Below are 25,592 nucleotides of genomic sequence, written 5' to 3'. Positions count from 1 at the left end.
ATCTATGGTAACCTCCAAAACATCAAGGGGACTCTAAGAAAAAGTACAAAAAGTACTCACAGTATTAGTACAGCACGATGAGAAATGCTACAGAGTCAGGAGCACTATGACTAGGATATAGGACCACTAAAGAGTACTTGAGCTGGAACAGTTTCTACTTCACTAATTTGTGCTATAAATCTAATAAAAACAAAAATCTCCTCAGGCTGTCTATGGAATACTGTAAAACTAGTATCTATGTTCAGCACTCTATGGCTGAACTAACTCAATAGCGTATCTATAAATTACTGTACGCAGAAAACCTGCATGGTAACAGAATTTCTTCTGTAACACCAGCAACCAAGTTTGCATTCTTGAAAGCCATAATACATAAGAAAGGCTGAGAGCTGAGGCTGTTTGGCCTGGAGAAGAGTAGACTCTGGATAGACCTCACTTTATTTTTTTCAATATTTAAAGGGCACTTATAAGAAACATGGAGAGAGACTTTTTACAAGAGCAGGTAGTGACAGGCAAGGGGTACTAATTTTAAACTGAAAGACAGTAGATTTAGGTTAGACATAAATACACTCTTTACTCAGAGGTTGGGGAAACACTGGCATAGGCTGCCTAAAGAAGGTGTGGATGCCCCATCCTTGGAGGTGTTCAAGGCCAAGTTGTTCAAGAGCTTTGGGCAAAGAGATCTAGTGAAAGATGTGCTAGGCCACAGCAGGGGGTTTGACTAGATGGTCTTTAAACATCCCTTCCAACCTACATTGTTCTGTGATTCTATAGCCAAACTCTTTGATATTATTGTATCTACTCTGAGGAAATCCATCTTGACATCCAACTCACCAACTTAAATATAATCACACTCATCAAGAACACTGCTTCTAAGGAAAAGTCTGAATCATTGAAGATTCTCATGAATATAGGCTTTACAAAGCAAAAAGAAATCAGTTAACATTGTATGGCATAGATGTAACTTGCCTGCAAAGGAAATTTCAGCGAAAGTCATTAAATAATCACAGAATGTGTTGAAAGAAAATACTATCTTGGAAAAAATTTCTTCAAAAATTTTCCTGATAACTTTCAATTATCCCTACTCTTACCAAACTCCTCCCTAGAAGAAACATTCTCATAGAACAAATATGGCTAAGCCAGACCACATCAATGTAACAAAAGCAAATTCCACCAACACAGCTTCAGGCACTAAAATGTATGCATTAACCCAGTGCCATCAGAATCTCTGAAACCACACCTGTTATCCTAAACTCTTCTTCTAGCAACAAAACACGCTTCTGGAATTGACGTGAGCAAAACTAGCCAACCACCATTCATCAATGAGTTCCTCCAAATGATCTATCAAGCAACTTTCTCTCTAATCATCTGGTCCTCATTCTCAAGATGACAAAAGTATAATACTGTTTAGCTGGAAAGACTTTCTACATTTCTTTAAATATCCATTCAGTCTGGCATTGCCCACATGCTCCATTGTAGAAAGACAGGGATAAACATGAATTTTCTTGGCCAGTCATAGGCTGGTTGCTAAGCTAGAAGGGTGTTTGCTCTGATTCTGTCAAGCTGCTTTCAGTCATTCAAACTTCATATGCCAACATTTGGATAGAAAAGAAATGAATTTCAGAATCAATGGCCTCCCTTGTCCTGCTGTGAGCTCCTCCTCTCATTTTCAAAACGGTGTGGAAGAGCATATTTTATCAGATCACAGTCACAGCATTCTTGCATGGAAGGGAAATACAGCATTTTTGTTACAGAAGACAAACAGAACAAAGGCAGAACACAAACTGATTATTCATTAATATCGTGAATTGTGAGCTACTATTATTTGGGTGCTGTCATCTTTAATTAAATTTTATACAAAATGTACCTAGCGAACAATCTATTTGCCAATATTTTTCAGCTGTTTCTAATGGAAAAACAAATTCTAATTCAGAATCAAATTGGAAGTACTGAAACAGACTTTGTGAAATGTAATTTAGTTTAATTGATGTATTTTACAATGTTCCTCTAATATCACTCACTAGTCAAACCACTGAGTGGTTTCCATATTTTTAAATGTTAGATCATGGATGTGCCAAGTCCCTGTCACTTTAACAAGTGAGGTATGAAAAACGTACGAATGAGATGTTAATTATCTGCTGACGTGTACTTTGCACAGCTTTTGTCTCTCAATAAAATTTGCTTCAGGTTAAACAAAGATAACCAAGACTCATGTTTGGAAGGATGGAAGATTTGTCTTGTCTGGGAGCTCTGACAACCAACCTCTCAGCTTCCTTTTCTATGCCATCTAAAATCATTAGTCACGTTCTACTTTTTGCAGTACACACAGCCCTAGCAATGCACACTGAGTGGAGGCAGCACCCGAATTCATTCTTTAAGGAGGTGCAGCCAGGCTGGGTGAAATGTTTGGTAAGGTCTCAGGGATATGTTGGAGAGAGTTCATTAACTGTGGTATTGCCACAATCATTTCTTTAGTCTTCTCTCACATACTAACCTGAGTTCAACAATTCTCAAATTTTATTTGGCTTATAGATTTGATGCTTCCGTTTGCTACTGTGGAGAATGCTGCCTCTGCATCAAAATCTTGCTCACTTTCTTTGGTCTTCATGGTCACCACAACATCACCATGCTAACTCTCCAGAGCTTTTTTGCCAATCCATACTTATCTTAATGCTTAATGACATGAGCAAGCAGTAGAAATGCACGTGTCCTGAATGAGACACAGAGACAGTACTGCAGCTCTGTGAATCAAAACATGTAGAAACCTTCACAGCATATACTTCTTTTTAGATTGGGACTGACATGAGACCTACTGTAACTTTGCATTATGTGCTGGAGGTTTGGGAGCAGAAAGCCCAGTACTGCTAACTCAGTTCAAACATACACACAACTCATGTAGAAAGAACAGTGAAACTGGACGCAAGTTATAGCCTTTCCTTCATGACTGCCTACTTGTGTCCTCCTGGAAAAATGGGTGATAGTCAGAATAGCTTTGTTCAAAACTGTTTTGGCAATAGGAAACACTAATACAAATCAGCATCTTAAGCAATTTGCTTTCCAAAGATTTATACATTTAAGAAGAGGAAGGGAATATTTCTGTCTGTTAGGCTCATAATTCGGATTCCATAAATGCAGACCCACTCTGATTCCAAATTATTCATATCAGTTTTGTTTATTCATGTTGTAGGAATGTTAACAAAGCAATTTCACAGATCTACTTTATTATTTAAGGCCTCCTTATTACTTCTACTTCATTTGTGTTGTAAATTATTATCTATTTAAAAAAAAAAAATCTATTAACCCTAAATAAGTGTTAAATAAATGTTTGGTATTACAAGCAAACAAATTTATCTAAGGATTAAGGCATCCGGACATGTTATTTTGTTTTGTACATAATGTTTGGTCAGGTCTTATCAAACTAGGGTGACCCTCAAAGCTTAAAAATAGGAATCGGGCAGAAGGAATTAAGATAAAATTAACAGAAAGCTCTGGTTTAATCTAACCTCTGTATCATAAAATGGAATCCCAACCGAAGAATTACCACGTTGTTTGGTAGGCTGTCAAAAACTGCAATAAAATACATCTCTAAACTGTGCTCTGCAAGAAAGGTTTCATGATCTCATCAAGGGAAAAGCAGGATCTAAGCATTTAAGATAAGTGCATCTTCTCACACCCATTGGTGTGAGAAACAAGGATAGACTGCTCCTCCTGGGGAGCTCACAACCTGGATTAAGGACAAGATCAATACCAAATGAAAGCTAAATAGCTAAATAAACAGCTTCGGGAGCAAGACTGAAGGGAGCGATCACTTGTGACTGAGAGGCACATCTAACCAAGCTGTCTGAGGTAGTCTGAATCTAATTCTTTTCCTGAATCACTCACTTAAGGACACAATCAGAGCTTTGATCTACTCACACAAAAGCAGGAACATTTTATTTGTTCAACTCTCCTCTCTTTGTCTTGTCTTTCTCCACTCATGGGAGTATGTGGAATGGAGAAAAGTTTTTCACCCAGGCCAAAAAGAATAATTTCATTGGAAAAAGTTTTATCTCTACAAGACACTGAGCTGATATAATTAGGTGGGCTCTAAATTAGTTGTAAAGAATCCCAGTCAGCATCAGAAGTGATTCCATGATTCCCATTACTACCTGCCCCTGGAGGGAAATTTGTTTCTTCTTACTTTCACTTCTGAGCTTGTCCTATTAAATAATACCTCCCCCTCCTGCCACGTCATTTATTTCAATAGACCATAAAAAGCTGGCAGCTATGCTATATTCTCATATACAATGAGGCAAAGCACAGGCAATCTCGATAGCTGTGGTAGATTTACACTACTGGCCATAAAGACTCAGACCTGAACCATTTGTACAGTACAGCACAAGAATGTCTCAGTGGTGCTTTTCTACTTGTACATTGGACTTCCCAGTTATTGCTGAAAAGGACTCCTCTCCATACAATACATGGACCTGAAGGCTTCACAAACAGGTTCTTCCAATGACTGCCACATACTGAAGTAAAGAGGAATGAGTTCAGACTCAAGCCACAGGGACTGAAGGCTTGAAGCCTTTTATGAAAGAAAACATGCGTGGTATGCAGTACCTCTGGTAGCAATAGGTATTAGAGTGCAACACAGCACTGACAATGCACCAGCATGGAAAGTCAGTGATACAAGGAACCTAAAGAGACACCCAACACATCTGACATTGCAGGCACCCAGCTCCAGCAGCATGTAGACAAAGCTGTCATCAGCTAACACACTAAGTACCAAAATAACTTCCACCCTTCCTCCAATACATTTCTCTTGAAGGAGAGTAACAGGAGGGGGCAGAATCTGAAAGGGGATAGTGTGGATGCAGTAACCCCAGTCATACTGCTGGCCTAACAACTTTTCCAGCTGAAGGTAAAGAGAGACATTCTCTATATAGAATCACAGTCTGGAAAAGATCATCATGTTCAACCATCCAGCTACCATCAATACTGTCCACTAAACAACATCCCTAATTACTACATCTATCCCTTCCTTGAAACTCCTCCAGGGACGGTGAGTCCACCACCTCCCTGGGCAGCCTGTTTCTCACTGTTCTTTCTGAGAATAAATTCTTCCTAATATCCAACTCAAAAGTCCTATAGAAGCTAATGAATTAATAAGATTTATTTTTCTTCTTTTGATACCTTGAGAAAACTCTGAAAAGCACCATCACTCTTCAAAACAAAATCTTTTTCTCCAAAGTGGCTCTACAACATTAAAACAAAAATAGAAAAGCTAACAAACAACCAAATAAACAAACAAAAAAACAACAACAAAAACCCAACAACCCCAGGCACTGTGAAACACTGTGGCAAAAAGATACTGTGGAAAAAAGTGTATTTCATAGATCTCTCCGCTACTGGTTTCATCTCTCAGTTTTTCTTTCCAAGAGATATCAGCATCTTTCCAGATGCAGGAAACAGTCACAGACATCTTGTAGTTAGGACAGCACAACAGTGCTGCTCTGGTTGCCAGCCAAGCATTGTGGTGTTCTGTTCACACCATGCCAATCCTTTTGTCACTTGTTAAAATTTAGTGTTATTTCTACTCCAAAACATTGAGACCATCTGCCTACACATGACACTGACAGCTATTATGTGGCACTTACAGCTATATCTCAAATACCAATTACTATACTGCTGGGCAGCTAGAAGAAATTCATTTTTTCCATCAATCATGCAAATATCTCCTTCCCTACTCAACTTTCATTCATCTATGTAAATTATATATATATTTTTTAATATACATGGATTTTAAAAAAATGCTCAAAACACTATTAGCAATTAAAAAATAGACTTACAAAGATTTAGAGGTTCATTTAAGCAGCAAAATGAGGACCCCCGAATAACTCCAGCTGAACCTGGAAATCCTTTTGACTAGTGTGTGCAGAAAGATGCAGCTCTGTTCCTGAAATGCTTATAACTTAGACAGGCTAGAAGAAGAAAACCTCCTAGGCTTCATTTAACAGCCTTAAATAGAAATGTAATGCTTTAGAGACATTCATCATGACTGTACAAGTCTGTGGATGACAATACATGCTGTATTCGCAGAGAAGTAAACTAACCAGTGCCATGTGTAAGTGCCCTGCAGAAGTCCAGGAAGATATCAGTTGCCCTCCCTCTATCCACCAATGCCATTACTCATCCCTGGAAGGCCTCTAGATTGGACACGCATGATCTGTCATTGGTGAAGCCATGCTGATTGTCAATGCTGATCACCTCCTTGTCTCCCATGTGCCTTAACATCTCTTCCAGGAGGATCTGCTCCATGACCTTCGGATGCGCAGAGGTGAGGCTTCACTGGCCTGTAGTTTCTCAGGTCTTCCTTTTTCCTCTTTTAACAATGGTTGTAATGTTTCCATTTATTCATGTCAGCAGGGATTCTTCCTGACAGCCATGACTTCAAATGTGGTGGAAAGCAGCTTAGCGATTACATCTGCCAACTCCCTTAGGGCCCTGGGATGCATGTCCAGCCCCATAGATTTGTATACATTCAGCCTCATGAGGCAGTCTCAGACTTGCTCAGCTCTCACAGGGAGGGATTTTGCTCCCCTGACCCCCATCTAGAGTTTCAGGGATATGTGAGGCATAGGAAGCCTGACTGCCAGTCAGACAAAGGCAAAGAACCTGTTGAGTACCTCAGCCTTCTTCATGACTGTTGAAGCCAGTTCTCCCTTGTCTTTTATGGGAAGGGGCCCACTCTCCTACACTCAAACAGAAGATCAGTGAGTCTTAAAGAACTACAGCAGCTGTCTCATATAGTTCAGTGCAGCAAGACAGATGTAAGCTCTGGGACTCCAGGATGAGCAGCTGCAACACAGCCACTGCAATGCACTGATGCAGGATTCATTGCCCTGACTGTATCTGGCCCTGTCTGCCTGTAGATGAAGCATCAAGTCCCTTGCTCTACTACTGCAGGACAGGTGTCAAATAATTGTAATTATGATTTCTACAGATAGCTACCGCTTACTTACTCCAGAATATTTTTTTCCTTGCCAAGCACAGATGCTTGAGATTAGCCTCCCTTGTAGCTTTTCAGTATCTGTTCCATATTTTAGGAACAGTCACATCTCACCAATAATTCCCGTGAGCCTTAGAGTGGGAGCTGCGTTGCAAGATGGCAGAAGGGAAGTAAGGTAAAACAAGGTTGAAGTTCATACGTGTAGCAGTCACCGTGTTAGGATATAATGACCTGAAATTGAACTTTGTGCCTCCCAGTAATTTCATCCATTACTTTCTATTTCAGAGTCAGGAGATCAGATCAAATGAATCACAACTGAAAGCTGTCACTTGCTGTATCTCAGTCTGGAAGGTTCAGGTGCCTTGTCTTCTAAGCAGTGTAGCAGATGGAAAATGACTTTCTGCTTGGAGGACATATTCCCTCTCTGCTTCAGGTCCAAAGGGCTTGCAAGAGTATAGGTGCAGCACTATAAAGGGTTGTTTTATAGCACAGTGAACTCCAGACACCACAGGGCCATGCTGTCATCCAGAGGGACATCAACAGACCCTATGAGCCATGGTGTGATCTCAACTACAAGAAGACACAGTATGCACCAAATCTTAACCAAGAGCTCCTTAGGCTTGCTCAGCTCTGCTGCCATCTCTAACTGCCTCCACAGCACAGCAAAATCTGTTCAGGAGCAGCTGATTTTTCCAATGCTGATGGGCTAAAAATGCTGGCACCACATTTATGTGGAATTCAGGCTCTCTATTACTAACCAGATTATCAGAATAACGTGTTCAAAGGGCAACTCTGCAAACATCTCAACAACAGAGTGAATAGTTCCACTAGGCAGGCTTTCCAGTTGTTTATGCTCTACTCTTTTAAAATCCCTATTCTATCCTCATCACAGTCTGCCTTGGCATTTTCCAGTTGATCATTTAATGGGTGATTTGCCACTTCTGGGAGGTAAATTTGGCAGTGTACAGGCTAAAGAGTATTAACTGCAAATATTGAAACTATTTTCTAGAATGACTGAAGGGAATAAATCTAGTAATTTGCAAGACTTCCAAGCATAGATAACATTCATCCCATATATAAGGCACTTTATGACTGTCCTGAATGTGCAGCACCACAAAGAACCCTTAAGGTACTATTATGCATGTGTATTATGCTCTCAACATATCCTAGCATAACTCTTTGTTGTTAAATGCTTGTTTGTTTTTTGAGATCCACTGTTGGCTTTTTTCAAAGGCAATACTATTTCTCAGTCACCTCAGAGCTGCAAATATGCAACATAATACCATGCATCGTATTTGGAATATCTTGAATAACTTTAAGCAAAATGCACTCAACAACAAATCTATCAGCGTTCTTCATACAACACCCTGCTTCTTGTTGTTACAAGTGTTTAAAGAGGAAAATACAGGTATTAGGTGAAACTTCATACTCCAGCTTTAAAGCACAACTGACAGAGATACATATATATTATGACACGCTGTGTAAACTAGACACTTTAAGATCCAAGGAGAAGACACCATCTCTGTCCTTTCAGCCATTCCTCAGTACAAAATCTCCACCACTGGAAGAATGATAGCCTCTGGGAGTCAGTCTCCTCATCTCCTAGTGAGAAGCGATCTGCTTATTCATCTCACACAATAAAAGCATTACAAGCATACATAAAATAGCTTTTCCTTGGATCTCTATAGAAGTCTGACTTAGCAAGAAACTGATGATTTATTCTTGCCCTTTACTACAGTGTATTTCTTACTGTCTTCATGATCTATACATGCTGTATTAAGACTCAAGAGTTATTTACACACAAAAGCACTTGTCGTTGAAGAAGAAAGAGGTACCTAGGTATTGAATGGAATCTTGATGACTTTGAACCCTGATCTCATTCAGCTTCAAACTCATGCTTGAGGGCATGGCAAACAACACTTGGGCAAGACTGTTTTGAAGGCAGATGCTACTGCTAAGAATTGGAGAAGTGCTCTTCTCACTCCCCTTTTTGGAGTTGCTATAAAATAGACAACTGTGGTCAACCATACAGTAGTGAACAGAACTGCTGAAAGTTCATATCTCCATTATCTCCCCGAGGACCCATGCAGAGCTGGTAAACTGTGCCCTGACTCATTACAGGCCCCTCCTAAAATGCTTGCCAGTGGAATAAGCTATAAAACATAATAGTTGTCTTGCTCAGTACGCTATTTTTCAAAGCATTTAAAAATTGATCAAATTTTGGCCGTATTCTACAAAGACTAAGGAGATACACAAATCAAAAAAATCGCTTTCATTCCTTGTTGGTATGTAACTACTTGTGCCCCAATGTGATTTCTAGATATATATTATATATATTTACTGCTTAAAGAATAAAGAAATCATTTTCTGTGTGCATTCCAGAATCACACATAGCATTAAATATTGAACTGTAGGAAGTGTTTCTCAGTTAAAAGTAAACATGTCTTTTTAGTACTCCATACAGCATAAGAAGACATCAAAGACTGATTTAGTATTAATTTGGTGAAGGGCTGTGCACTGTATGCTGTGTTAAACAGCAATGATTTCATTTTATTCCTCACCTTAGGGTAAGTTCCAACCCTAGATTAATATTATTTGTTAAAAGAATGCAATTTTATAAGACACACTTTGTGCAGCCACAGAAAATATTTGACAGGTACGTGCAAGCAGAAAAAAATCTCTGAAATAATAAAAAAATGGCTCACTGCATTTGCTGAAATAACTACAAATATTGAATCAAAACATCAAGCAAAACTTGAGACAGAAGTTTGTGTTTTATAAAAAACACCTATTCCTTTATATGTGCTAAAAACATCAGGGAACTGAATATTGTTGATAGAATACACACTTATCTAGTTGTATGTGTATTCTGAATTTATAAAGAAGATAACAAGATATTTTACTAGGTATTGCTGCTTCTTTGCCTTTAAAATGGTGTAAATTTCTTCTTTGACAAGGTAACCAGCCTCATGAATAAGGAGGAAGGTAGAAGAGATGAATTATTTAGACTTCTGTAGAGCTTTTAGTTCTGTCCCATATGACATTCTCATAAGCAAGCTAAAGAAATATGCTCTACATATAAATATTATCAGGCAGGTGTAGAAGTCAATGAAAAATCACTTCGAGATTGAAATCACTTTGAGGGTACAAGTCTTTTAGTCCTTTGCTCTTGGATTAGATAGACATCAGAAGGCTCTACCCTGAGCTTTATTTATTAATTGTTTTCATTGTTAATGGGACAGAGATAACAGTACTTATGTGAAATGGAGAGAAACTGCAAATTATTCTGATGATAGGTTCAGAATTTTGAAGGACGGTGAGGGATTTTTCCAAATCGTGTCACTAACAAGACACTAAACAGTTTTCCAAAGCATTAATGGCAGTATAAAAGCTTGGAGATTATTTCTTTTTCCAAATTGCCTGAAAGAAAGAGAAGATAAACATTCCCCATTCCTTACTCTACCCTCAGGCATCAACTTATGACTGTTGTTGGATGTAAGGCACTACACTAGACCTCTGGTCTGAACTCATCTGGTCACTGTTATATCAATTCTCTGGCCTTCTGAAGAAACATCAGACTGTTTTCCCAGATGCAGAAAGTATGAACATCCTCGGCACCAGCCCTTGATTTTGCACTCTCTGTGCACCAAGCATGTAGCAACACTGTTAGGCAGGGTCATACACAGCTGCTGGGGAAACAAGAAAGGAAATACACTGAAGAATTCACACTTTATCTTAGTAACTGTTCCAGGCAGATTACACCTGCTATTGTCTGAAACTGAATAGAAGAAAACAACCTACAGAAGGAGGAACCCAAGCTCTGGGGCTTTTTGCTGGCGTAAGTCCAGGGTTGGATACAAGAAGCACAGAGCTTATACTGGTGTAAGTACTCAGTTCTGTATTTCATACGCTGAGCAAGGGACAGAAAATAACTGTGAAACTATGCCAGGAGAGAACAAGAAAAAGACTGCAAAATGACTACTCTATCACATTCATCTAGCGGGTAAAAGAAAGGAAAAACAAATCTCCTTCTAGGTTATGTAATTGGCCAATAAGTATTAAAATCAGCTTCTCTCCAAGATTTTGTTATTTACCTTTTAAAACTCAGCATAATAAGTCCACAGTGTCCATTGCTAGCTTTGCTACCAGAGCTAATACAGCTTCTTTTAGATATACCAGAGCATCCTTTCCCAAACAGCCTGCTTGATGCTCCTAGGAGAGCAACATGCCTCTAAAGTGCCAAGACATTTGTTCTCAGAATGTCTCATACCTCCTGTATTTTTGACTTTTACATTATTTTTCCCCCCTCCATAACAGACTGCCTCTGCATCCTGGAATTATCTAGTCCTCTAGCAATAGTAGCCTTAGACTATCAAAACAACATGAGAACTGATATTGACTTATTTAAAACATGGCTTGATTTTTAGTTTTTATATGGACAACATGCATATATCAAGGATGGATTGTAATACGGTCTAAGCAAGAATAAAGGCAGATGGAAAGCATGTTGAAGTTATCAGCTTTTTCTTTGTCTGGAAGAGAAAATGTTCTACAGGAGCCCTGCCTGCCAGCACCTTTGGGACACAGCTGGAAATTGCAGGGAACAGCATCACTGCCTTACTGATATCTGTACTCCAATAGGCATGAGAAGGGATGGAAAAAGAAAGAAGTAGTTCAGACCTAGATTCCGACTGAGGGGACTATTTGCAGCACTGCTCTTAGATTCAGGCCAATGACAGGAATAACAATGCATTGGTTTCTACCGTCTCTAAAACACCACTTGCTGCTTGGGATGTTTGGTGGCAGTACTGAGTTTGGTGTCACTGTGGAGATTACTAGATAAATTCACTGATAAGAAGTAGAGAATGATATGCTTGCAAGGACTGACTCGCTTTCCTTGTGCACTTGCTCAAGTGTATTTTGTATCAGCACAATTTCTGAAGGTTAATATCTCCCAGCTCTCAAATTCTACCTATCCAGTTTCCTGCACAGAGAGTGTTGATGTTCCCTGCACTGACAAGAACGAAGTAGGTGGATAATAAATGCTGCAGCACTGTGTGCTGCTCCTGATGATATCATCTCCAAAGATTTTAATAACTCACACTATTACAGAAAAGTGACCCTCTGTCCAGGTAAGCAAAACAGCCGTTAGTCCTGTTCTTAGGACAGCAAACGTTTGCTCACTAATTGAAAAGAATCTGTGCCTTTCTGGACCACCTCAGTCACGCTGGTGTAATGATTTTGTTTGCTCAAAGTCTCCATTCCTTTTTTGTTTCTGGCTTTCTTGCTAAGGGTGACAGTCACTGAAAATTCACAGACACTACACAGAACTATTTCACTTGGAGAAGAATGTGTAGAAAGACGTGACTTGTTGGCACAGGCCAGGGCTGGCTTATACTGGAGCTATATATACCAGAGAATGTGCTTCAGAAGATCTGCCCTCACAGCAGCAGGACAGAGTAAAGCAATATGGATTTGTTCTACATTTTCAAACCATTCTTCCTTCCTTGTAGGAATCACACTCGTCCATGTGGCAAATGGACGTGCAGATAAGAACAGCCCGTGAACTCGACAGGAGGAACCTCAACCATCCTAAAATTCCATACGGACTATTCCAGATACCAGCTGGAGAAGAACCCCTTCCATTTCAAGGGGAAAGGGGGAGAGGGGAAGACATTCTTTGTGTTCAAATGACCAGCATCAACTGCAAGGGAAACAATATGGGGCAGCTGCCCTCCTTTATCCTTCTCAAGTCCTCTCCACTTGCTTTCATCCTCTCACACATCACTTTCTTTGGTTCTTTCAGATACTTTTTCATCATCTCTGCCCATATCAGGTTTCCCCTAGTCCCCAATTCCAGTGTTGAACTTGGCTAATTTAATCACTTCCCTGTTCTTCTCAACAACTTTCATCTCTTCCTCCCATACACTGACAGGCTCTGAGCCAGAAAGTCAGCTAACACCAGCTCCATGATCTAACTGTAAAGACTTTTACACCACATTTTGTCACATCCTTATTCTCTCCCACAGCCTTGCCATGGATGAGAAGGAAATGCTGCTCTCACACCAGGTTTCCCACTGCCTTTGTCCAGAATCAGTTAAAATCACCTGAGGAACAGGAATGGCATTTTTGTTTTTATCCCACAAAAATTTCTTCCTTAAATGAAACAAGGACTTTCTTTCTACCTTTTATTTATCCACTGAAAATACAGGAGTTCTAGAAAAAACTGAAATATCAAGATAATTACTACTGATTACCAATCTGTTTAAATTTGCACTGGGAGCTGCAGTTGAAGGCACGGTGCCATCACTCTTCCTCTATGTAACTGAATAATAACACTTCTTTTCTTTTTTTCCATGAAGGAGCACACTTTTATGGACGGGACAACTTTTCTAAAAACTGTCCTGATTTCCCATTAGCTCTCACAGCTGCAGTCTCCTTTGTAGCACATCTCTTGGAAGACCACCAGAACAAGACATGGCTAATAACATAGTTTTTGACCTCTCTGTCATGCACGACCATATCTTCCTCCTTTATGAACCAAAAGATGACTAAGGCCTCAGTTAGTCAAGCAGAACAAGTGAAATTACTTAGCAATTTAGCACAGTTTGGAATAAGTATTTTTCTAAAGCATCGCATCTCTCTCTAGCCAGTACTGCCCTTCACACAAAAAATTTCTGAGTGAATATTCAGCAGCAAAAAACGTGTGTATTTAATTTCAATATGCACAGGAGATCAATTAATGAATTTCATATGCAAATATGACAGCAATGACCCTGATTTAGAATGCTTGTTATTTCTGAAGTTGGCATATGGTTCTCTCTAACAGCAGGCAAAATGATTGCAATAAATTGGCTCCTAATGCCATGTAATGAACCCTGATTTGTGTTAATTTGGGCAGTACTTAGCAATTTCATGTTAATTTTTTTAATCAGCTTTGTAAGACAATGTATGTGAGTTCAGCTTCATGTTTGGGTTTTTAGCAATGCTAAGAATATAGCCTGGCATTTAAATTCAGCTTTTGTTGCAAAACCATGTATCATTAACGAAAATACTGAAGTGCAACAAAGACAAGCCTCTAGGACACTTTCTCGTGTGTGCTAATTAACATACACAGTACTCTTTTTTTATTCCTAGCTCTGCTTTTTTGGAGAATACTTCTCTGCTTGTTATATTAAAAAGCCATTTCTTTCAACCAGCAAGCGTACATGCAGCAGTGCTTTGAAAAGCATTTAGGATAAGCACCATAATTTTGGCTCCACTGCAACCTCTGGGCAACAAAAGCCTCAAAAAATGAACCTAAGGGGTCAAAGAAAGACCCTCATTGATTTCATCAGGATTAAAAAGAAGCTCTCAGGGTATTAGCAACATATCCCCATTTTGCAAACAGCTGCCTGCAAGGACTATCTGTATCAAAGGCCTCTCCTTACATTAGAAAGACGTAGGACTGCTTAAAATGAGCTGCGTGAACTTACTCCCACCTTCACTAGAAAGGCAGGGCACTCTGTGCATCCAGCATTCATATATTCAGCTGCTTTTAGACAAGCATGGTGGCAGGCACTGCAGTGTCAAAGAGAAATTGAATGCAAATGGCTTGGGGCAAGATTATTCTTGCTTGGTGTTTGTACAGCATCTTGGACACAAGAGGAGTCGATACAAAACGGGCTCCTCCTGGATAAATCATACCATGCTTGCAGAACTACGTGCTGCTTTTGCCCTTTGAAAGGCAAATGGGAAGGAATAACTGATAATTTTACTGTTTTTCATAGTTGGCTTCATTTTATTTACTACTGAATACATATATTGGATTCTTCTGCATCATATATACATGCACAGCACCTACATACATGCTTAATTAAACAGCCAATGGGACTTTTCAGTAAGCATGACTTTATGTACACTGTCAAGCGGTGATAAAATTACATGCTTCGATGTTTACTTGGATTGGTGCACTGGTCAAGATTTAGTGCCCAGGAGTAAGCTTTTCTTGATTAAAATCTAATTCTCAATTTTATCAACACTTTATCTAGTCAAAACAAAAAAGAATGTTGGACTTGCAACAGAAACTAAAGCACAGTTTTAAATTTAAAAAAAGCTCTTGAGTTGCCATGATGAAACAAACCCATTAAACAGCCACATTTGTAATTCTAGTTCCTTGGTCTCCCCTCTTCTGCTGCTCCTTCCTCCATCATAATCAGCATATCCAAATTTCCCACAAAAAAAACTCATCAGTAGCAGGGGATATCTCTAACATTACACAAAGAAGTTTGATAATCAGATCACTTACTAAGGTGACAGTGTGGATTTAAGAGCCTGATTTTAGGTTGTCTTTATGAGTATTACAGAAAATAAAAAGAATTGTAAAGATAGATATTTGAGCAGCACAATATCAATCCAAATTGTACTCTCCTGACTGTAAAATAGGACTTTTTAGGAATACTTTACTGGCCTAGCTAACAAATTGTTGTCCAAATAACAGAACAAAGCTGATTAGAAAGGTCATATGTAGTTGTTATTCATTTCATAGTTGTTTCCTTTCAATTAATCCTGGATTAGGTAAGTGGATTGATTATACAAATATTTGAGGACACATTCTCTTACTGCTGAACCACTCTTCTACACTGTTCTCATTTGTCAAAATGAAGGACAAGGTTGTATTTTTATCTGTTGTTCATATCTCCAGCATTTAAGTTCAGTGCACAATAAACTACCGGTGACAGCTTTGCATCCTCTGAATATTTTTATGGTTTTTTTTTTCTGCATACTACTATCCAACCAGCCTCTGTCATGCTTCAGTTTTATCCCATTCCATAGTGGGACCTTGACTATCCCAAGTTAGCTCTCAACATGCTTTGGTTTATTCCACACTGGAGAGATGAGGTTAATAGTAATTTTCCCAGCAAGATGCTGAAAATTAATACCGTAACATGCATAGCAACCCACAGAGGAAGAACATTATAGAAGCTGTATATGCATACTTTGTCTTGTTATTCTGATAGTTCTAAACCTTGACATTATCTAACATGGATATTAATAGCCTTGTCTGAAAACCATTTAAATCAAAGGAAGTTTATTCCATGACTTCATTATGCTTTGGATAAGCCTGAACACAGATGAAAAAGTGAGAGAGGTCAGCAGTTTCAACATTGTCCCTGAACCTGTTCATTTTTCTGTGATGGCACTGGCATTCAGATATTTGTATTGTTATTTCCATCAATGTTTTCGTCATAGACATTATGACCAGTGATTGTGTAGGAAAAAGTGTCACTCATACACAAGGCATAGCTACATTTTCATTGTATTGGTCATCATATCAGAAAAAAAGAAATATATATAAACACAAAATTCTGAAAGTACTTATTCCACAACAATAAATGACAGAATTTACAAAACCTGGCAGAAGCACTGCTAACTTTTTTTGACAGCATTTAATAGGTATCAATCAGATTGTAGATCTGATTAGTAACCCTCAGCTTAGTTTATGCTAAAATGTATAATACTAACTTTGCACATTCAAATTTAGTTAGAAAGAAGAGTGCGTATTTCACTTCAACTTGTCTTTAAGGTAGGAATAATATAGCTTTAATTTCAATGTCCTGGATACTCTTAAGAAAGGAAGAGATAAGCAAAGAGGTAGCAGTGGGGTAGACAGCAAAGTCAGACCTAAAATGGTGAGACAGCACATAGGCTGAATACACCAGCAGTTTCATACCCCTTTTAAAATATTTTCAGTCTTCCCTTGTACTTTAAAGGCTTGCTTCAAGCCAAGGCTACTCTCACATCAAAAGCCATAAGGATGTGACTTTACTGTCTGATGTATGCATGCAACTAAACAATTAGCATTAACAGGAAGACAGCTGAGCATACATTCAGATGAAATTACAACTGAAAGTTCTGAATAGCTTGTTTTCATCTTACCATGCTTTTGTACACTGCAGTACAGAATTCAAATAAGTTAGATCCTCTCTGACATAAAGTACTCCAGGAGCAGAATTTCAGCTTCAGTGCTATAGATGGATTGGCTATAAATCAAATATTTATATGCTGTCCCTTTCTAACAATGGATATTTGGATGGATATAGGAAAAATAGATATATTTTCCACCCAAAAAACTCAGGCAGAGAATTTACTACAGTCCATTCTTTAACAGCACTGTCATAGCTACACTTTATAAGATGGAACACCAAGATACCTTCCATTTCTGACTCAAAGGGAAAGATTTATGACTCAAACAAGACAAGATGCACCACAGGCTAAATAGACATATCTAAGTGATAGGAAGAGAGGAATAGATGGAAATGGTGTTAGGAGATGTAGTAAGGTCAAGCAACTAATAATAAAGGGCTGAACAAGCCCAAGACATTGATTTGTAACTGTTAGTCGAGGTGTTTCTGTTCCTAAGCTGAAGGAGGGGATGTAAAATGGCAGGTAACACTCACAAAATGCATCATTAATATACTGTACATTTAACACAGATGCAATGGCTGTGCCAGCCCAGGTGGCAGAAAGCAATGGCAGTACAGACGTAAGCCTTTTGATGCAGATTAGCTTACCCAGCAAGTGGCTACCTTCCCATGAAGTATGTAAAGAGGGTTCATTATTCTGTTTATGCAACTATATTATCACTTTATGGAAGAGCAAGAGAGATGCAGAAGCCCAGTGCAGCTTTAGAAAAAAAGAGACCATTCACAGAAGAAGCACATGGTGAAGAATTTATTCCATCTAGAGGAAGCAATGACCCCTTTAAGCAATTTAAAATAAGCAAATAAGTCACATTTTCCCTCCCTCTGAACTTATGGCCTCAATTGTGAACAAAACAGATCAAATCCTTATCTTCTTCCACTTCCCTTCAATGAACTGCATAAAAGAATTCACTGGGGAGTTTGGTTTTGCAGTGATCTCTGGTGGCCATGCTTCCTGAATATGACTAATAACAGTGTCAGAGGCTTTGGTTCAGGATGCTCTACTGACACAAAAACACTGAAACATACAGACACAAACAGCTGTGGCAGGAACTGTCTCTTGACTCCAGGAGTCCAGTGTGGGCTCTTATATCTGAGCTAGTTTTCAAGGGAGCAAGGAATAAATTGTGACTTCTCTGAACAGCTTCTCCCATAAGAAGGGAGGAATCCACACCTTGCCTCCACTGGTTGTATTGACTTGCATTCCACTGACTGAAAAACGAGCTGAAGGGAATTATTTCAGATGCAGGAACTGAATTTCTACACATCCATGCATATTCAAAAGAATACGCCCTTCTTACATGTGATTTTGACATCCTTTAAAACACGCACCTTCTCCTGAAAATGTCGTTATTCTCAAAAAACATCATCCTCATATGAGCTTTTAATTTCAAGAAAATTACAGCTTAAATTCACTTAAAACCAGGATTCTAAAGCTACATTAAAGTACCTAGCAAACTAACCTGACTCAGAAAAACATTCAGTAATTCCTACCCACACTGGTGGGAGGGGATGTTGTCTACCCTCTTCAAAATTTCGCTTAATTCAAAGCAGTGTGAAGGCTGCTCTGTGTTACAAATACACAGAGTATCTCCTGCCCTTCCTTTGCTTCAGTTCTGTTTAAGAATATTGCTCAGATGGGCATATGCAAACCAGCCTATGGTCAAATACACAAATACACAATTTAGCCCAAGTTTCCTAATCATCAGAGAGAAGTAGAAGATACTGTGTGGACATACCTTGGCTTTTCTCATAAGCAAAAAAATTTTCAGAAACATCAGTTTCCCTTTTTTTCTTCATTTCTATGTCACAAACAGTGTGTCAAAAAATTTGACTCCACACACAAAAAAAATTGATTCAATGTTAATATCAGCTCATCCCCATGGAAACTATTTTCAAACAGATAAACACGGCATATGGAGTGGAAGGAGCCTGCTAGGAGTCATATCCAAACAATGCAACAGACATTACATGCTCTAATCTGCTTTCAGCTCTCCCTGCAGTATGCCCTAGCACAAGTATGACAATTAGCTACTGATACTAGAAGACAGCATGTAAAACAACAATTTGATGTTGGTTCTCCATCTATGTTATTTAATCTTCTCCTTGTCCAAGGCAAGGGAGATATTTTTCAAAAAGCAAAAGATCTAAAATTATAGATAAAGGTGACTTAAAAATAATCTATTTATCTCATGCTACTCTTTTTGCCCTGTCTCCCCTTTTCCCATACTTATTTTTCATTACAAATGTGATTTTAATAACATCAGTGCTTAGTACAGAAACTTCCTTCTTATTCTATTGCAGCTGCTGGAAGCAATGCATTTTAATACATCATTGTTCATCCAAGTGACCCTCTTGGGCCCAGCAGGAGTTCTTACATGCCAGTTGGTCTAGGGCTGATGTACAAGGCTTGGGAGTGAATTAATATGGTGGTAGAAACAGCAAAGAATACAGTCAAGGTTGAATTACTGCCCTGGCTTCAATCCCACCTTTTCCAGACTTGCTGAATTTGGGATCTATTCTGGGTGAATGTTCCATTAGAACCCATTAGAATAGGTCTGCTTAGCTTTAACACGCAAGCAGAAGAATAACATAAATAATACAGCTACCCATTCTGTGGGTACTCATACCCCATAGCTGACTGGATTCCATTTATATGACCACGCTGAATCACCTAGATTCAGATTATGCCTCCAACAGTGTACTGGTGTGAATGCTTGGTGGAAAAATACTATGGCAAATTACGTAGTAGTACTTCCCTCGTCACAAATTCCCAGCTGCTAGTGATGTGCAGCTCAGGGAATTCCTGAGTGAGCAGCAGTATCTCAAATAACCCCAACAGATTTCTTTGAAGTATTTGTTCAACTGCTTTCCTCACTTCATTTGCAAATTTGGCATCCACAACATACTGAGTTCAGTCTGCTGTTTGTGTATGTGTGTCCCCCAGCACTGAGTTCTACAGCATTTTGTTCAGAATGCTTCTGTTAGTAGCATTTCCAATCCTAAGAGATTCAAAGCTAGCATGAAAGAATTAAGTTGTCCATAATTAGAAGTTCCTGAAGATTCACAGAGTGGGGAATAAAGAGACTGCAATCACAGGAATTTGCTTTGCAGTTTGTTTGGAAAATGTGATTTGAATGTGAGATGTCATTTGAATTCACCTCTGTTAACCAAGACTGGAAAACCAGACAAGGATTTTAGCAAGTTCTACGCATGATGGTGACAATAAAGTGGAAACCACAGGTTGAACCCCACCATTGAAATCAATGCATTTTTTTCAGAAATTAAACCTGTGCTTCAACATTAAAATGTCTTATTTAATGTATAGTTTCTCTTTTGTAAAAGGATGAAACATTTATTTCTTACTATCTGTAGGTTCACCTCCCCTCTGCTTATTGCATATCTTTTGCTCTTTTGTGTTGGTTTTAGTGAAATACTTGAAACATGCCTCATTTCATTATTCCCAAGCCAGTAACTTACCACTACAAGTTAGCTTAAATCAGAGACAGAATAATTTAAGCAGTCCTTCACTGTTCCTAATGCTGTTAAAAACATATATTGGCTGCAGATTCTCAGCATGACACAAACAACTGATTTTAATTGTTTTCAGAAGGTCAGTGAAGTCCATAAATTATAAGGACTACAACTTTTTTAGAAGCATAAATAGCTTGTTTTCTTTTTTCTCCTCCTCAACACTATCACCTAATGTACTGCACTGAACACAGCTTGTTATCAAAGGTACTTTTTCTGAATGTAACATAGTTCTGCTATTGAAAACTTTAATAAGAACTGGCTATAAAAAGCAACATGGGCAATTTTGAAAGATAACTGTGGAATATCTTAAAACATCTCACTCCAAACTGTACTAGTCTTGTCCAGGCTAGATTAGAATGCAACAGCTGATCTAGGGCCACAGTAACGAAACCACTAGTAATGCAGAAGGACAAGTCAGTTCTCTGCCATCTAGGCAGAATGGTGATACATACCATGAGCTACTTCAGAGTGGTATTAAAAAATAATAATAATAATTAAAAAAAATCCCACTACCTCTGTTCTAGAGTAGATGACAATGTTATGTGCCAATATCACAGTACATATTGAGACACAGAGGAACAGGTAACTGCCTCTCTGGTACAGCATGTCTGTTGGTTTGCTGGTAGCAGCACTAGCAACTCCTGTTTGATAACTGTTCTATTTCTTAGAACATAACCATCCCTATTTATCTAGGCTGGAGCTTGTCTTATTTAAGTGCAGCTCCATGTTTGCCCGTATGACTAAACATTCTGAACAAATGGCTTTGCAAGAACTGAAATGTGCACTTATGGTTTTATAGTGCTTGTCTATCTAAAAGAAATTATTTGCGATTTATTTTCCATCACTTTCAGATGGAGCTGGCCACAGCATGCTCCAAATAATTCAGAATGCTTCTCTCTCACCTCAAAACACAGTCTTTTAATCACAATCACAGTTGTTAATTGAATGTGTCTTATGAATGTTATTCTGCTCCTGGCAATGTTTAAAAAAGTAATACTTATGGTTAATCTATGCATATCCTGAATTGATTTTAGTAACATCTCATGAATCCCATTGTTTGTGCTCTTGCTGTTCTTGGTGCTAATGTGGTGGAGATCAGTATGACTGCTCCTGCTTGTCATTTCATTTTGTCATCAAAAGCATCCAGTCATCAATATCTAACACATCTGCTGAACACCACAATGGTACCTGAATTTCTCTGCACATATTCAATGCTTTTTAGTGGAAAAAAGCGTATCATTTCTCCATATATGAATCCTATTGCATAACAACTAATTTAAAGCGAATGAAATTAACTCCATGTAGCAAAATGTTAAACCATAACGAAACTATTAGACTAACAAAAACATCTCAGCCTGCTTTTCTTCCCCTTCAAAACAGTGTTTCACTAAAACATCAGCTTGCTTGTGGCTTTTCATAATTCAAATTAAATTTTTTAATTATCCATGAAAATCATAATATGTTCTCTTTTATACTGACTCTCTGTTTTTGCAAGGAAGAAATGCCCACAGAAGCCAGGTGCTGTCTGCATTTTGATTAATCCTGTGTACGATTGGATAGCAGATGTATTAAGTGCAGTTTAGTCCCCATTTCTTGGTCAGTCTGATGCTGTGTAACTTTGGAGGGTGGACAATGACCAGCTGCAGGACAAACATATAGAACAGAGATTTCTCAGTTTTAAAAGACAAAAGGAAGACAGAATCCTCCACGCATATAGGGAGCAAACTTGTTACATAAACCAAAGTTCCTGGGACAAAGTAGGACATTCACTGGGATGGCTGTTACTTATTGATCTAGGAAAGAGTGGGCAGGCACAAGATTTAAGAACAGAAGCATAGACATATCATCCTCAAAGTCTATCTTCCATACTATCCTTCTTTCCACTAGTAGCCAAAAGCAGGTCCAAGGAGGAAAGTAAGAGCAATACAAAGTCCTATCTCCCTACAGTGCTTCCTAAGGATCCAACTAGGCATGGCATTGGGTTTTAGTGAATGAGAGGCAGTATCCTAGGACTTGAACTTGGTACGCCCTCTCTCCTGCACTTTGAATGACTCTGGGAGAAGAGACTGGTGAGAAATATAAGGAGAACTGTATTGAGAATGGTTGGGAAAACGGACTGGCACTAGAAGGAAAGGAAACGATGGACTGAGACCTATCGGAGAAGAAAAGTGTTGGGACAGCGAAGGCAAAGTCCAAATTGAACCTCTTCAACCAGTTTCCTTCTTCTTACCATCATCAACCATTTCCCAACAAGTGAAGCCTCAACACCTGAGCCAGACTCTATACAGATTTGTTTGTATACTGGTCTTATGAACAATTTTCTGCATGTAAAGTGATGAATGAATCTCCTTCTGCCATCAGCTAACTAATTCCAGCTACAAACCAAATTTGTTTTACTCTTCACTTTCCCTGTTAGTTGAACAGTTGAATTAGAAATTACTATGAAGTCATTATGACTATGAGCTTTCATTTTCAGCGCTCCTAATCTGTAAGCTAAAAAGTGAACTAGTGCTTGTCTTTATTAACTCAGTGAATTTAATATGGCTCTTGGCTACAAGTTTCATTGTGTGGTGCAAGTAACAACCTAAAATTGGTAATAATTTCATATATAACTCAATAAAAATTGTAGATGAAACTCAAACAGATAAAATAAATTGTGTTATTGGTAGTACTATGGAAAAAAGGAATTGGCAGGCACTGTTCATCAATGAAATTACTTTGCAGTTGTGGTAAATGAGCTTTGACTGTGTAATAAGAAGGGCAGTTAAGAAATGGGCCCCAAATCTACAGAACAGCATAAGGTCTTTTCTTTTTTCTCTAGTATATGAATTATGTTTCCTAAGAGTAAAATGACATTAAAAATATGGAATGGCAATATCATCGCCATCAATTCCTTGTTTTGTATTGAAAAAGCATTGGACAGGGAATTAATTCAGGTGCCGTAAGTAAGAAATGAGGAAAAGCCTTACTCACTGGACAGCTAAGTATAACTATGCAAAATTCACTCATCAAAAACAACTTAATGCAGTGAATTTTAAGCATATGCAGAAATTATTTAAGCCTCATAGCTTCAGCACACATTGAACAAAGACTAATTTTAGGACTCAGGCTGACTTTAGACTTTGAAAAGTCCAATTTCCTTGGCAATTCAAATAAAGAGTTCATATCTTGATTTTTAAGGTTATGTTAGGCTCAATGTAATCAATTATACATTTGCAGTTCATTTGGTCTCTTAGGCAGAAGCCAAATTTGCTGGGCAAAGACAAATGCTAGATAAAGAAATACATGCAATCAACTAAGTTCTTGGACTTGCTTGGCATTTTACAGTATTTTTTTATAATACGCCATTACAACAGCAGAACGTATTGCTCAAGAGAAACTGACATTTGGAAAGGAAAAATGTACATCTTTAACAAACATTTCCTAGCAAAAACGTAATTACCTATCTGTATAAGCTCAGCCAACTTTCTGCTTTTATTTTAGTATAACGTGTAAACAAAACTGATCAGCTAATCTTAGGATTTCAGAAACACCGTGGCAGAAATGAATTATATTATTTGGACAGAGTGTTTTTTCTCCATGTATGTGAAAAGGCTCTGCATATGATGCAGGTGGGATTCATGACTGCTGATTCCCTTTCTGCAGTGGGTGTTGCTGCGTGCTAAGGTTTGGGGAGTGTAACTTGCAAAAGCAGGAGAGAAAAGAAGGAATTAAAGTCAACCAAAATGGCATATTTCAATGTTCTCTGTAAGCCTGAAAATGCCTTCTTATGTGTTTTGTATCCTAGCACCATGCTGTCACGACACTCAACTGTGGTTCCTGCCTAGGACTGTAATATCATATAACCAACTAACTCATAAATAATCATCTCAACTCATTTTAAAAATATATATTAAGATAAATACCTTATATCCTTCACTGCAAAGCAGTTTTTCAGCTCTGAAGTTAGTCTCATGGCTATCCAATGAATTTAGTAGGATCAGTGAGGTTCTTTCTCTACTAATAGACTAAGAGCCCTCTTTCTTGCTCTATCTGTCCTCCCTGTACTTTTACTTTCATGACAATGAAGGGACAGTTTCAATACTGGTCACAAAGGAGGTGGCAAAAGCTTTGGTGAACTGTGAGTAGAATTTCAAAGCTTCTTCATTTGGAGCAAAATAGGGTTCATTCAGACCGCTTTCACTTTCAATTAGTGGTTGCCCTGCTGAGCATTTGCTTGTTTGTGATTCAGCTGTAGGATGGTAATTACATAATGAATACCATCTGACAACGAAATCCAAAGACTTTGATATCTTCAGCACTTGCTGGGACAAAGCCCAGTTAAGCTCTATGAACTACAGCCCTCCATCGATTCCTTCCCACCCAAATCTTTCTGATTCTGTCAGGGCTTTTTCCATTGTCTGTAAAACAAGTCTATTTTAGGTAAAAGGAGGTCTGTTCTTCATGCAGCATAACAAAATTTTGCTTCATCACAGATAAGCGTAGTTTTCACTAATGTAACAGACAGCTCAGGAGTTGTTATCTATTTTCATAGCTGATAGGAAGCACAGGAAAACTGCAGAGGTATTTCTAAGGAAAAGTAATGCACAGTTCCAGTATTTCTATGCAAGGAAACAATTCAATGGCAAACCTACTAAAAAGGTTAAGACCTTATTAAACATGCAGATAGAGATGACATTTACTTGAAATGTGATAATTGCTGAGCAAAAGTATAATCCTGAAATCAACTTGATTTGGGTGGTTACACCGAATTCAAAACATCATTTGCCCACGTAGCTGACATTTTTTTCTTTTTTCCCTTTAAACACAAAATCTTGTAAAATAAAGTTTCCCTGAAAATTCAAGGAAACCAGATTTGCCCATATTTAAATTACAAAATGTGGAAGAAATGTCAACAGTAGCAAACAGCTGTAAAACCTGAGGCTTCATCCTCAGCAAAGTCAGGATCAGTTAGAAATATTCATACTGGATATTTTCAAACTCTCCATTTCCTCTGACCATTCCCAGGACCTACATACAGCACATGGCATTTTTCTGGCACAACAGCAGCAGGTAGCAATGTTGTTAACATCACCGGGTCTTGATGGGTCTTGAAAAAAAAATTGTGCCTT

The 25,592-nt window shown here is 38.4% G+C and overlaps 1 protein-coding gene across 8 annotated transcripts in view; it reads right to left on the bottom strand.

The window, feature by feature from the left end:
- LOC116231128 (uncharacterized) overlaps nt 1-25,592 on the bottom strand; it is a 196,266-nt gene that overhangs the window by 57,068 nt on the left and 113,606 nt on the right. The window lies entirely within an intron of this gene.

The sequence above is a fragment of the Phasianus colchicus genome, chromosome 4 (genome assembly GCF_987193195.1).
Source record: "Phasianus colchicus chromosome 4, bPhaCol1.hap1.1, whole genome shotgun sequence".
Lineage (NCBI taxonomy): Eukaryota > Metazoa > Chordata > Aves > Galliformes > Phasianidae > Phasianus > Phasianus colchicus.
Note: the sequence above shows the minus strand (reverse complement) of the source record. Positions and strands in the feature narration are given on the sequence as shown.